At 48.0% G+C, this 14,332-nt stretch overlaps 1 protein-coding gene across 1 annotated transcript in view; it reads right to left on the bottom strand.

Moving 5' to 3' along the window:
• Nucleotides 1–14,332, bottom strand: part of INPP5J (inositol polyphosphate-5-phosphatase J) — a 76,748-nt gene that overhangs the window by 27,279 nt on the left and 35,137 nt on the right. The window lies entirely within an intron of this gene.

The raw sequence follows: 14,332 nt of genomic DNA, 5'->3' as shown, positions 1-14,332 counted from the left end.
AGAGTGCGCTAAACACTGTTAACCACTTAAGGACCGCCGCATGGCAATGTACGTCGACAGAATGTCACCGACAGGCACAAGCACGTACATGTACGTGCTTGCCTTCCAGCGGGTGGGTGGTCCGATGTGTATAGGAAGGGAGAGCAGAGGGTGGCCTCATTGCATTCTGTGCCAGGTTTGACTAAGCCGTATTGCTTAAAGCTGAACTTCAGGATTAGGGATGAGCTTCGTGTTCGAGTCGAACGCATGTTCGACTCGAACATCGGTCGTTCGTGCGTTCGCCGAATTCCGAACGTTTGGGCCGTTCGCGGCAAAATTCGTGTGGCCCACAATGCACTGCGATGGCGCAATGCATTGCTGTCTCACGATTGGCCAAGCATGCACTGTGACCCCGCATGCTTGGCCAATCGCAGCGCCAGTAGCGAGGAGAGCAATGGTTGGCCACAGGCATCCTGCCTGTGGCCAATCATAGCTCAGACTGTGTAGTGCACGCCCCACACTATATAAAGCTGCCTTTCAGGCGGCCTCGTGTAGTGTTTGTTAGCATCTGAAGCAGTGGGTGTTCTGTGTACCTTCAACACAGTTACACACCAATCGTTTTTGGCTGATTTACTATTTTGCTCTTGTGTAGTGGTTACTGTCTGTGCCCTGACCGCAGTATACACCACTATATTCACCTCACCTATATAGCTAGTGATCTAGCTTTAATAATAGAGCTTGCAGTCAGTAGTGTTAGTGCGTGCTGTCTGCGTGCTCTGTACCCAGTACATACCACTATATACACCTACAAAGCTGTTCTCTATTTGAGCCCGATTGTCATTTGCTGGAGTTATTGGAAGTTGTGTGTGCCTCCAGCACAGCACAGTATACATCTGTATATACCCCTTTAACTCTGCTGTTTTCTGGTTATTGTCTGCGTGCCCTGACTGCAGTATACACCGTGATATTCACCTCACCTATATAGCTAGTGGTCCATCTTTAACAATAGAGCTTGCAGTCAGCAGTGTCACTCAGGAGATAGTGCGTGCTGTGTGCCTGCTCTGTACCCAGTACATACCGCTATTATCCACCTACATAGCTGTTCTCTATTTGGGCCCGATTGACATCTGCTGGAGTTATTGGAAGTTGTGTGTGCTTCCAGCACAGCACAGTATACATCTGTATATACCCCTTTAACTCTGCTGTTTTCTGGTTATTGTCTGCGTGCCCTGACCGTAGTATACACCGTGATATTCACCTCACCTATATAGCTAGTGGTCCATCTTTAACAATAGAGCTTGCAGTCAGTAGTGTCACTCAGGAGATAGTGCGTGCTGTGTGCCTGCTCTGTACCCAGTACATACCGCTATTATCCACCTACATAGCTGTTCTCTATTTGGGCCCGATTGGCATCTGCTGGAGTTATTGGAAGTTGTGTGTGCTTCCAGCACAGCACAGTATACATCTGTATATACCCCTTTAACTCTGCTGTTCTATAAAAAAGGCATCTGCAGGAGTTAGTGGGTGTTGTGTGCCTCCAGCACAATATAAACTACCCAACTACTGTTTTACCCAACTCCCTTCAGGCCATTACCATGTCTGGAAGGCCAGCAAGGAGAGGCAGACAGGCGCGAGCCGATAAAAGAGGGCAAGCAGGCTCTGTGTCTAGAGACAACAGTGCTGGTCGTGGACGCGGTGCATTGTCATCAGCACGTGGCCATGGGACATGCTTGTCCTTCTTTTCTGCAGCTGGACATGTTGAACCGCAACATGCCAACGACTTGGTAGAGTGGATGACCAAGCCCTCTTCATCCTCCTCATCCTCTCTCACCCAGTCTCAGGGTAGTAGAAAAGCAGCTGCCAACACATCGTCGTCCCTCCTCTCAATGTCATCATCAGTGACTCCTTCCCTAGACCCACCACGTCCTCCTGAGGAGTCTCCTGAACTCTTTGAGCACAGTGTTGGGTACATGCTCCAGGAGGATGCCCAGTGTTTGGTGGGCTCTGATGATGACACTCAGCTAGAGGAAGGCAGTAGCGTGAGCACAGAGAGAGGGGATGCTCAAGAAGGACAGCAATCTGGCAGTCATGTTCCACAAGCTGCAGCATACTGCCAGGTTTGCTACAGCGATGAAGAGGGAGGGGATGATGAGGGCACTGACTCCACGTGGGTGCCTGGAAGGAGGGAGGAGGAGGAGGAGGAGGCACATGTCCAACGAGGCAGGATGCCCTCCGGGGGCCAGCTTAGGGGCAGCACACCGACTGAATCACACCGCAGAGCTCCGCCTGCGCAGAGCGCTTCCTCTGCGCAGAGCGCTTCCTCTGCGCGTTATTCTAAAAGTTCTTTGGTGTGGGCCTTTTTTGAGACGAGTGCATCAGATCGCACCGCTGCTATTTGCAACATATGTCTCAAGCGTATCTCACGTGGCCAAAACATCAGCCGCTTGGGCACCACATGCTTGACCAGACATATGTTGACCTGCCATGCAGCTCGTTGGCAAGCATACCTCAAAGACCCACACCAAAGAACAAAGCGGACCTCTCCTTGCTCCTCATCAGCTGGCATCTCCAACCCCACTAGACCTTCAGTCCTCTCTGAAACCTGCTCTGAGAGGAATGAAGGTGTAGAATTAGGTGTGTCACAGCCAAGTGCTTCCGGGAACTCTGCTAGTGGTACATCCACGTCCGATTATAGCAGACAAATGTCCCTGCCCCAGCTGCTGGACCGGCGGAAGAAATTTACTCCCAGCCATCCACATGCCCAGCGGTTGAATGCTAGCTTGGCTAAATTGCTAGCACTTCAACTGCTGCCTTTTCAGTTGGTAGACTCAGCCCCCTTCCGTGAGTTTGTACAATGTGCGGTTCCTCAGTGGCAGGTCCCCAAACGCCACTTTTTCTCACGGAAGGCAATTCCAGCTCTCTACCGGCATTTGGAAGGCAATGTCCTTGCCTCGCTGGACAGGGCGGTCAGCGGTAAGGTGCATATTACCGCTGACTCATGGTCCAGCAGGCATGGACAGGGACGTTACCTGTCTTTCACGGCCCATTGGGTCACTCTTCTGGCTGCTGGGAAGGATGCAGGACAAGGTGCAGTAGTATTGGAGGTTGTTCCGCCACCACGCCTCCAAAATGCTACTATTGGTTGTGACACACCTCTCTCCTCCACCCCCTCCTCTTCTTCTTCCTCCATGGCCTCTTCCAGTGCTCTGTCCTCAGAACCAGCGGTGCTCCGTAGGCGTTGCAGGGGCTACGCAAGTACGCAGGCAAAACGATGCCATGCCGTGCTTGCGCTGGTTTGTTTGGGGGACAGGAGCCACACTGGGGCGGATGTTTTGTCAGCTCTGCAGGGGCAGGCCGAGAGGTGGTTGACGCCACGCCAGCTTAAGCCAGGAATGGTGGTTTGCGACAATGGTACCAACCTCCTCTCCGCCCTCCGACAGGGACAACTGACCCATGTGCCCTGTGTAGCTCACGTCCTTAACCTGGTGGTGCAGCGGTTCTTGGGCAGGTACCCCGGCTTACAGGATGTCCTGAAACAGGCCAGGAGAGTCTGTGTGCATTTCCGCCGATCATTTAATGCCTGTGCTCGGCTGGCTGAGCTCCAAAAGGAGTTGAACCTGCCCAAGAACCGCCTTATATGTGACATGCCCACCAGATGGAACTCAACATTGGCCATGCTGCAGCGGCTGCACACGCAGCAGAGGGCCATCAATGAGTACCTGTGCGACTACGGCACCAGGACAGGGTCAGGAGAGCTTGGTTTTTTCTCACCACGCCAGTGGGGCATGATCAGGGATGCATGCACTGTCCTGTCACCGTTTGAGGAGGCCACAAGGATGGTGAGCAGTGACAGTGCATGCATCAGTGACACTATACCTCTTGTCCACCTCTTGGAGCATACGCTGCGTGGAATAATGGACAGGGCACTTGAGGCAGAACAGAGGCAGGAAGAGGAGGACTTCCTTGCCTCTCAAGGCCCCCTTTATCCAGACAGTGTTCCTGCTGTGCCACCCATCACACAGGAAGAGGGTGAGGAGGAGGAAGAGGAGGAGGAGGATGATTGTGTCAGCATGGAGGTGGAGGCTGGCACTCAGCATCAGCAGCAGCAGTCTTATAGGGATGATTTACAGTCCCAAGAAACACGTGGACTTGTACGTGGCTGGGAGGAGGTAGCTGCGGATCATGTTGTCCTTAGTGACCCAGAGGACTCCGGACCGAATGCCTCAGCTAACCTACGCTGCATGGCCTCCCTGATCCTGCAAAGCCTGCGGAAGGATCCTCGTATTCTTCGGATCAAGGAGAGGGACCATTACTGGCTGGCCACTCTCCTTGATCCACGGTACAAGGATAAGGTTGCCGACCTTATCTTGCCATCGCAGAGGGAGCAGAGGATGAGACATCTCCGGGAGGCCTTGCAGAAAGCTCTGTGCAACGCGTTCCCAGAGACTGGGAGGTCACAAACTCCTGGTCCTGGACAACGTGTTGCTGAGGCATCAGCCAGAAGGAGCGGTGGAGAAGGTGGCCGTCTGACTGATGCTTTCAGACAATTTTTTAGTCCGCAGCCCCAAGGTATGATTGGTTCCAGCACCCATCGCCAGCGTCTAATTTACATGGTGCAGGAATACCTAGGGGCAAGGTCAGACTTGGACACCTTTCCCACTGAAAATCCTCTGGCTTACTGGGTCTTGAGGATGGATCACTGGCCAGAGCTTGCACAGTATGCAATTGAGCTACTGGCCTGTCCTGCATCCAGCGTTCTTTCGGAACGCACCTTCAGTGCTGCTGGTGGCTTCGTTACCGATCACAGGGTGCGCCTGTCCACCGAATCAGTTGATCGACTGACCTTCATCAAGATGAATCAGTCTTGGATCACCCACAACTACCAAGCACCTGAAGCTGATGTAACCGAATAATTTTTTTTGAAATACCACATCCCTTCAAGACTGCCTATGCTGATGCTGAGTGACTGTCCTGTTATGTTGATTGTCTATCCTCTTCCTCCTCCGCTGATATGTTGGAAGAACATTTTTGGTTCTGGGTGATGCCAGCAGCCCAATTTTTCTGCCCCTGTTTAACAGGGGCGTTTAAGTACAATTTTTGATGCAATGCTTTGCAGCAGGGCTAATTCCTGCAAAAAAACTAGAGTGTATGGCAGAGGTTGCAGTGTGATGGCACCAGTGCCTAAGGCCCAATTTTTCTGCCCCTGTTTAACAGGGGCGTTTAAGTACAATTTTTGATGCAATGCTTTGCAGCAGGGCTAATTCCTGCAATAAAACTAGAGTGTATGGCAGAGGTTGCAGTGTGATGGCACCAGTGCCTAAGGCCCAATTTTTCTGCCCCTGTTTAACAGGGGCGTTTAAGTACAATTTTTGATGCAATGCTTTGCAGCAGGGCTAATTCCTGCAATAAAACTAGAGTGTATGGCAGAGGTTGCAGTGTGATGGCACCAGTGCCTAAGGCCCAATTTTTCTGCCCCTGTTTAACAGGGGCGTTTAAGTAAAATTTTTGATGCAATGCTTTGCAGCAGGGCTAATTCCTGCAATAAAACTATAGTGTATGGCAGAGGTTGCAGTGTGATGGCACCAGTGCCTAAGGCCCAATTTTTCTGCCCCTGTTTAACAGGGACATGTAATTACAATTCTTGATATAATATTTCACAGGAGGGCCCCTTCCTGTGCCCACCCAGAGTAACTGTGAGGACTTATAGTGTTGTGGCACCAGCACCACAACCACCAAAGGTCAATTTTTCTACCACTGTTCAACAATGGCATGTAATTACAATTCTTGATATAATCTTTCACAGCAGGGCGCTCCAGCGCCCACCAAGAGTCACTTTGAGGGCTTACAATGTTGTTGCAAAACCAACACCTTGTTCCGCCATTTCTGCAGAGCATATAGGGCAGGCCCCTACTTTCAAACATCCAACTTACAAACATCTCCTACTTGCAAACGGAAGGAGACAACAGCAAGTGAGATGAAAAAAGATGGACGACAAAACAAATTATACAGGGGTGATAACCCTTCCCTATGTTTTCCAAAAAGCTTAAAAATATTTTTTTTGACTGGAGCTACACTTTAAAAATGTACCAGTTGAAAATTACAAACAGATTCAACTTAACACAACAAACCTACACAGTCCCAGTCTTGTTTGCACCGCCTGTATACTGCTGTTCTGAGTATATAGGGCCTGGGGGCCACACGCATTTCCTTTTTTTAATATGGGTACAGGGTTCCCCTTAATATGCGTACAAGACCCAAATAGGCTGGTAATGGGCAGGGAGGGCTACCCATGCCATTTTTCTGAATGATTTTCAACCATATTGCAGGAACCAGATATAACATTAAAACCGCAAGCAGTTTTAAATGGTGTTATTTCCGCTTAATGTCATTTTGTGCAGGGACTGTTCTAAACACGGGAAACACGTGGCACTTCACAGGCATACTACAGACACCCACCAGGCACCATATTGAAAGGAATATTTCACTTTTTTCTTTTCACTTTAATCGTCATTAAAATCAGTACTCCCACCAAAACGGTAGTTTTTAAAACTTTTTTTTGCAGTGACCCATGTCCCCTGAGGCAGGAGGCAGGTCGCCAAACCCTTTTTAGGACACTATCTTGCATATTAGCCGTTAAAATTAGCACTTTCCAATTCGAACGTTCGAGTCCCATAGACTTCAATGGGGTTCTAACGTTCGTACCGAACGCGGGGGTCGTTCGCAAGTTCTGGTGCGAACCGAACCGGGGGGTGTTCGGCTCATCCCTATTCAGGATGTTTTAAAAAAAAAAAGTATTTCTGCAGTTTCCCCTCCATGTGCATGTTAAGTCCAGAGGTAAAGGAGCAGCTAACGTTGGAGTCTAATGTCCTCGCCCAAAACCCAGAGTGTTGCAGAGAAGAGGAGAGCACACTAAGGGAACATTCACAAGGGCGGTATGCTCCGGTGCAGATGACACCTGTGAGCAGCTAGCTGTGGTCACCGAGTCCATGCACTTTAATGACAGGTTGTTGGAGGCTGCAGCTATTCATGGCCTGTGGTGATCGCTGCTGGACACCTGTGCAAATGTAACCTAAGCCTGCAGGAGCAAATTATTAGGTAGGTATTAAAGCGTATTCTTCCACCCCTAGACTTAAAGTGGTTCTAAAGTTCTAAAGTCAAAAAGTTTTTTTTATCTTAATGCATTCTATGCATAAAGATAGAAACCTTCTTTGTGCAGCAGCCCCCCTAATACTTACCTGAGTGCCACCTTCCAGCGACGTTGCACAAGAGTGGCGTAGTCCAGGGTCTCTCTCTCCTAATTGACTTAGACAGCAGTGGGCGCCATTGGCCAATCAGTGAGCCAATGAGGAGAGAGAGGAGGCAGGGTCAAGCCATGTCTCTGTGTCAAAATAATGATAATAATAAGTTACAACATAACATAGACCTGAGGTGTGCCCGGGTCAGCTGGCCGGTATGCCAAAAAAGGGGGCAAAAATACTCGGATAGGGAAGCACCTCTTTATTGGTCCTGTGATATGTATTAAGCAAGCTTGGTAAAGGCTTACGACAATTCTACCTGAGGGTTCGTAATGTACCGAGTGAAGCAGATGGATTTCCATCTGCCTAACTTCTTGATGACATGGTCTGGCGCCCCGTGCTGAGATGTGGCCGAGGCTGCTCCGATCCAAAAGGAGTGTCCAGACTACTGGACGGGGCCAAGGCCTAGGTTAAGCAGGAGAATCCTAACTTGCCTGATGAGGGGGATGGTTGGAAAAGGTAGCAATGGGCTGGAGTGCGACTGGCTGGGTAGGCGAGACAGTAATTGGTCAAGTATCGCTACTGGGCACCAGAGGTTGTTGGTCTGGAACAGCTGGATGTTGACCCCGGGGCCAGTTTGTTGGGTTTTGGAGACTACGGGGTGAACAAGAAGTGATCTTGAAAATTAGCCAGGTGGTGTCTACACAGTATCTGCCCGCCGAGGCCACTAAAGGTAAACTCGCTAGGCCGCAGAAAGCCGTAGAAGGCCAGGTAGATGGCTGCTTGGATGACCAGGCTGGGTAGAAACCCAAACGGGGAACATGAGAGGATAGTCGACATGTCCCTGAAAATGGCACTTGTGATGGGTAAGCGCTTGCAGTTGGCTACGGGCCGATGCTTTTGGATGCCGCATAGGATGAATTTGAATGTATGCGGTACGAACAAGGATGGCTTTCCGGGGTCCTGTAAGGACAAGAAATTATGGATGCCTGCTAAGTATAGAGGAATGGTGTTATGAGATAGGGCCAGGTGCATGTGGCAATACGATATGAAGGCTAGGACGTGCCTAATGTCTCCCGTTGCTGCTCCAGGGCATGAGGCTAGAAACTTGCAGAAGGCATTCCAAGTGGTGTGATAGGCCTTCAGTGTGTGATTAATAAGCTGGGTCGCGTTGTGAAGGTGTGGTTTTAACCCGTCCTCAGTTGTAACCAAGGTGGGATAGGAGTAGTAGTTGAGTCGGCTCTGGGTTTCTGCTGAAAGAACTAAATAAAATTAAAGCGGGACAGTCTGCTGCGACGTTGCACTTTCCCAGAATATAGAAGCAGTAAACATTAAATTGATGCTGCAGGGAAAAATGCACCAGCCTGCGTAGGAAGGACATGATGCGGAGCGAAGTGCCCTTGTTTATAATTTCGGCCATAGCTTGGTCTGTGGCAAAGACCACCATTTGGCCTGTCCAGGTATAGCTCCAGACCTGATCAGCTGCAACAATGGGATATAGCTCAAAAAATGAGGACTAACTAAAATCAGGGATTAGAAGGATTTCTGGAGGCCATGGCCCTGTGAACCAGTGATGGTCAAAAATGTGGAGGCTGCGGCATCCGTGACTAGTTGAGGTTATGAAGCTAATGCTGACCGGATGAACATAGATATGCCGTTCCAATTTGTAAGGAACTCATCATCCCACATTGTCAAATCTGCTATCGCTGCTGGGTCCAACCTGAGAATTTGATCTGGGTCTTGTACCTGAGAGAGAAAAACCAGGAGACGTGAAATGAAACACTACCCCTGAGGGATAATCCTCATGGCAAAATTAAGCATTCTAACAAGGATTGTAGCTGTCTCTTATTACACCCTTGCGAAAGGGAAAAGACGTGAATGACCGGCCTGATTTGGGCCAATTTGTCAGATGCTAACCTGCATGGAGTGAGTGTCAAAAGTGATGCCTAGCAAGGTGATGGAGTGTGCCGGGCCTTTCACTTTATGTTCTGCTATAGGCACATTGAGATTGCCAAATACCACTATTAGGCCGCGTACACACGGGCGGATTGTCTGTCCAACTTAGTCCGCTGAACAGTGTTTCAGCGGACAATCCGCTCGTGTGTGGGCTTCAGCGGACAGTCTGACGAACAAAGTCTTACGGACAGTCCGCTCGTGTGTAGGCAAGTTGGACGGACTAAGTATGGCGCATGCTCAAAAAGGGTTTACACGGCCGAAGGTTGCATTGCAGTGTATAGGACGTCGTTTTTCTAGTCCCGTCGTATGTGCTGTACACGTCATCACGCACGCTTTCAGCGGACTGTCTGCTCATCGTGTGTGGTCAAGTCCGTTCATGCAAATTTTGAACGGACTGTCTGTCGGATTGTCTGCCGAACTTAGTTGGGCAGACAATCCGCCCGTGTGTACGCGGCCTTAGTCTGTCCAAATCTACCGGGGGAACGCCAGGCCGCTCGATGAGCAGAAAGTCATCAAGATAATGAATAACTATCTGGCACTGGGCCTGGTGCAACAGAATCCAGGTAAGGGCCACGGGCTGTTTTTAGAGCCAAAGGTCAACTTGGTGGTGAAGAAATATGAACCTTTCCACTTGATGCCATGCCATCGCTAGAGGGATGGCTCCATGGGCAGTAGCTTAAACATGTCTAAAATGTCTGCTTTGGACAGCCATGCGCCAGTACCTATGCCAATAATGGCCTGAATAGCCAGGACAACCGATGCATATTTCAGGGAGAACTCCTCAGAAGGAATTATGGAATTTAGACTTGGGATGTGGGATGAATGAGGCGCAGACAAGTCGTACACCAATACACCAACCAAAGTTTATTCAACAACTTACCCTTGACAAGCCCAATAGAAGTAATGCTTTAGGTACTAAAAGGTGACTGCGCAAAGGGGTCGATGATGAACCCTCGGTCCAGTTCGGCCTGTAATAGACTGTCTATAGCAGGGGTCTCAAAGTGGCGGCCCTCCAGCTGTTGCAAAACTACATGACCCATCATGCCTCTGCCTGTGGGAGTCATGCTTGTAACTGTCAGCCTTGAAATGCCTAATGGGACTTGTAGTTTCACAACAGCTGGAGGGCCGCCACTTTGAGACCTCTGGTCTATAGCTTGTTCATTAGTGGCTGCTTACAGGGGTAACATGATGAGGCTGGTGTGGAATCCTGATGTAAATCAGTTTATCAGGAAAACGGTCAGGGAGGGAGTTGGGTGTGCGGAGAGGTAAAACCCCAGCCACTGGTGTTGTGCTGCTTCAGATGGCACGTAATTTTCGGTTGTGCCCTGTGGCACGTTGCACAAATGTGAAGCAGCTGGCATTGACTAAAATTGCATGAGTCATAATTAAAGTTATTGCAGATCGACAGGATAGACCACCCCAACTTGTCCAACTGGTGTGGTTGTGCGGGTACCGGCAAGCCCTGACTGATACCGGAGGTGGAGGGGAAGTTGAGGGGGCATCTAGTGGCTGCATTAGAGCACCAGTTTGCCATATGAGTGGAGGACTGGCAGATAGCACAGAGTGGGGAGCATAGACTGGCAAAGTGGTGGCAGAAGAGCTCTATGTCGTGTTTGTGGCAGCTTGAAACTGCATGAGCCTGGCTGCTGCTTTGGCCAAAAACAAATGGTAGTAGTGGTAAAAAGGAAAACCCACTATATTTACAGCCTAGGTTCACCACTGCATAGAGGTATAAGTCCAGCTCTTCCCCCCTGCTGGGGCTGGCCAAACAAAGGTCGTTTCCAAATCTCGAAGGCCAATACAAATTCTGTGACTGTCATCTTGCGGTTGAGCCTGAGGTCTTTGGACTTATGGACCACTAAGACGTCCCCCCAGGTGTATGATTTATTCTCCGCCAGGTCGTAGGCCGATATATAAGGAGGGAAGCCAGATTGACGTCCTTGCCATCCAAGATGTCCTTCCTGATGCTGGCCGGCACGAGATGAGCAGGGAAGATGGTAGAACTCATCTCTGGCATACCTGCAGGTGGAGGTGCCAGAACCAGAACAGCGGTTGAGTGCGGGAGGGCCGCAGATGGGCACACTTCTAGGATGCCCACTCTGGTCTGGACGTCAGATACTGCTGTAGACAGAGTGGTCACCATGGAGTGCTGGGTGCTGGGCCCAGCCGCTGCTCAATTAGCAAGCTCAATCATTTAGCAACCTTGTCTGCATAGGTGAAGGGTCGCCCTTTGAAAACAGAGTGTAATTCAAATAAACGTGTGACAGTAACTAAAGCCCAACGAGGACTCAATTTTGCACCTACCTCAAATCCCAATCCTTTTACCTTATTTGTGGATCTAAATAAATTTGTACGAAATCTTACACTAAAAAGCTTCTTCAATATCAAATCCAATAAAGAAAATCCCAACAATACTACAAAATCCAGTGATAATAATATTTCCCCTCTGTTTACAACAAATGCAGATCAAGATGATCCTTGTTTAGCCATTTTGGAAGAATTATACAATATGAATGAAGACTCTGCCACTACTACCATGTTCTCAGACACTCCCTATTTTACACATTATCAGTTAGATTCCCCCCCAGTGAAACACACTCCAATTCGGCCAAAATCCATATTCAACCCCAGCCAGGCCAAAGGCCCATACATACAAAGTTTCTACCAGGTTGTATATGCAGACATAAAACGTCTTTGTAAATCTACCCCCACCTCTTCCTTACAGCGTCGTAAAAATAACCTCACTCCCCAAGAAACTCGGGCCCTCCAGAACCTAACAAAAAACAACTCCATTGTCATTAAAACAGCAGACAAAGGGGGTGGTGTGGTAATTCAGAATTATAATGATTATATAAACGAAGCCAACAGACTACTTTCTGATAAAAATACATATAAACCCTTAAAAAGCGACCCACTCCCCCTCTTCTCTCTAGAAGCTGAAGCACTTATAAAGCAAGCCCTTAGGGATCAAATTGTTACGAAAGCAGAAGCCTCCTTCTTATCCATAACATATTATAACACCCCATACTTCTATTATCTCCCAAAAATACACAAAAACTCAGAAAATCCCCCAGGTAGACCTATTGTAGCTGCAATGGAGAGCATAACAAGCTCTTTTTCCATCTATATTGATCATTTCTTGCAACCTTTGGCACAAAATCTCCAAACCTACATACGTGATGGTACACATCTGCTAGACATTCTAAAAACCTACCCCTGGGAGCCCACTGGGTTTCTTTGGATGTCAATTCTCTATATACATCCATCCCCCATGATGTTGGCCTTCGAGAGGTAAAACATTTTCTAGCCCTAGACCCATCCCTAAAAACTGCGCAAGCAGAGTTCATCTTAGACTCCACAAATTTTTTCCTCACTCACAACTACTTTTCCTTCAATAAAAAATTCTATCTACAAATTCAACGGACAGCTATGGGTGCTAATTTTGCACCTAGCTATGCAAATCTGGCAATGGGCCTCTGGGAACATCTATAGATCTGGAACAACAATCCCTATACAGAACACATAATTTATATAGGCCGTTACATAGACGATATTATCATCATATGGGACAGTACCGGACCACCCATAGATGATTTCGTATCCCATTGTAACGCCAATAATCTAGGTCTATCTTTTTCTTTCAAATTCAGTTCAGATAGTTTACCCTTCTTGGATCTTGAACTTTGCCATACTGACAATAGCATTTTCGCAAGAAACCACATCAAACCCACTGCAGGAAACTCGTATCTGCATTTCCAAAGTTGCCACCACCCGAGGTGGATTTCTAATATTCCAAAAAGCCAATTCAATCGTCTGAAACGAAATTGCACTCACAATTCAGACTATATAGAGCAAGGTACCTTGTTTAAAAGAAAATTTGAGGACAAAGGCTATCCTTCCACCCTAGTAGAGGAAGCCTTTGCCAAACTCCTAGACACCCAGTCAGAAACACCCCATGACTTACCCCAGCAACACGAAACCATACCGAAAAAACAGACTGCCTATTCCCAAACTCATATCACCAGATTTATCACCCAATATCACTCTCAACATAAAAAAATGGAAAGGATTTTCCAAAACCATTGGGGTATCCTTCTGGAAGACCCCTTACTAAAAACCTCCATTACAAATACCCCCAGGATCACATACCGTAGAGCCCGAAATGTAAAAAGTTTCATCGCCCCGAGTAAACTGAAAACAACCAACAACAAATTTCTTACCCTGAAGGGCATGTATCAATGTAAAAAACTGAAGTGTTTGACCTGCAAATTCATTCACCATCGTCAAAAATCCTTCACCACTAAGGGCAATACATATCAACTTAAAGAATTCTACAACTGCTCTTCAGAATTCGTAGTATATGCGATCCGTTGACCCTGCAATCTACTCTACATTGGACGTACCACCCGAACCCTGAGAAAGAGGTTCGGTGAGCATCGCAGATCGGTGGAAGGAGACTCCAATCTAACCATCCCACGACATTTTAAAGAACATCACCAAGGTTCCACTGAGGGTATGCAGGTATGGGCAATTGAACAGGTACCTGGATCATTCTCCCTCGCAGAGCGTTTTAAACGTCTCTGCGAGAGGGAAACCTTCTGGATATACACGCTTGACACCCTTACGCCTGGAGGCCTCAACGAAGAAATAGAAATAAACTCAGTTGTGTAACCAGGGATGCCACTACGAGAGATACATAATTTTCGTTCACCATACCTTCTCATTACATCCCCCGTCCCTTTCTTTGTCCCCTTATGCCCCCCCCATCAGTTCATCATTCTGTTTTCTGTCTTTCCCTCTTCCCCCCCCCGACGCAGAGCCACACATCCATTTGGATAAAACACACTTAGGACTGACGCGCCTTTTTAGAACCTCCTGTCCATATTTCATATTTGATTCTATATAGGTGTGCACACGTGTACATGCGCAGAAGCCTGTATGTATGAGCGCACTGATGCACACAGTATATATCCCGGGCATGTGTTCCACACATTCTCTCTTTCTCTTTTTCTTTTTCCTTGTTTATGCACATGTGTGTGTATTTCCTCCCCCCCCCCCTTTTATTTTAATTTTATTTTTACTTTTATATTTATTTTTCTTTTTATTATTTTTATATTTATTTTTATTTTTATTTTCCTTTTAATTTTATTTTTATTTTTATC

This window comes from Lithobates pipiens, unplaced genomic scaffold, assembly GCF_037356315.1.
Source record: "Lithobates pipiens isolate NorthernLeopardFrog02 unplaced genomic scaffold, aLitPip1_a1.2 Scaffold_3, whole genome shotgun sequence".
NCBI classification, from domain to species: Eukaryota; Metazoa; Chordata; class Amphibia; order Anura; family Ranidae; genus Lithobates; species Lithobates pipiens.
This window is presented reverse-complemented; position numbering and strand designations above follow the sequence as displayed.